This window comes from Penaeus chinensis, chromosome 29 (genome assembly GCF_019202785.1).
Source record: "Penaeus chinensis breed Huanghai No. 1 chromosome 29, ASM1920278v2, whole genome shotgun sequence".
Taxonomy (NCBI): domain Eukaryota; kingdom Metazoa; phylum Arthropoda; class Malacostraca; order Decapoda; family Penaeidae; genus Penaeus; species Penaeus chinensis.
Window position 1 is genome coordinate 4,740,936 of NC_061847.1, and position 1,014 is coordinate 4,741,949.

Consider the following 1,014-nt stretch of genomic DNA (forward strand, 5'->3'; position numbering starts at 1 on the left):
GAGAGAGACAGACAGACTGACGGACGGACCGACAGACAGACAGACAGACATACATACAGACAGAAAGAAAGAAAGAAAGAAAGAAAGACAAACAGACAGACAGAGACAGATTGACAGATAGACAGGCAGACAGACAGAGACAGATTGACAGATAGACAGACAGACAGAAAGAGAGAGAGAGAGAGAGAGAGAGTCAGAGACAGAGGCAGATAGACAGACAGACAGACAGAGACAAACAGACAGAAAGAGAGAGAGAGAGAGTCAGGGACAGAGACAGACAGACAGAAAGAGAGAGAGAGAGAGAGGGAGGGAGGGAGTCAGAGACAGAGACAGACAGACAGAAAGAGAGAGATAGAGAGAGGGAGGGAGGGAGTCAGAGACAGAGACAGACAGACAGAAAGAGAGAGAGAGAGAGAGGGAGGGAGGGAGTCAGAGACAGAGACAGACAGACAGAAAGAGAGAGAGAGAGAGAGGGAGGGAGGGAGTCAGAGACAGAGACAGACAGACAGAAAGAGAGAGAGAGAGAGAGAGAGGGAGGGAGGGAGTCAGAGACAGAGACAGACAGACAGAAAGAGAGAGAGAGAGAGAGGGAGGGAGGGAGTCAGAGACAGAGACAGACAGACAGAAAGAGAGAGAGAGAGAAAGAGAGAGAGAGAGACAGAGAAATTGATAGATAGAGAGAGAGAGAGAGAGAGAGAGAGACGGGAGAGAGAGAGAGAGAGAGAGACAGACAGACTGACGGACGGACCGACAGACAGACAGACAGACATACATACAGACAGAAAGAAAGAAAGAAAGAAAGAAAGAAAGACAAACAGACAGACAGAGACAGATTGACAGATAGACAGGCAGACAGACAGAGACAGATTGACAGATAGACAGACAGACAGAAAGAGAGAGAGAGAGAGAGTCAGAGACAGAGGCAGATAGACAGACAGACAGACAGAGACCAACAGACAGAAAGAGAGAGAGAGAGTCAGGACAGAGACAAACAGACAGAAAGAGAGAGAGAGA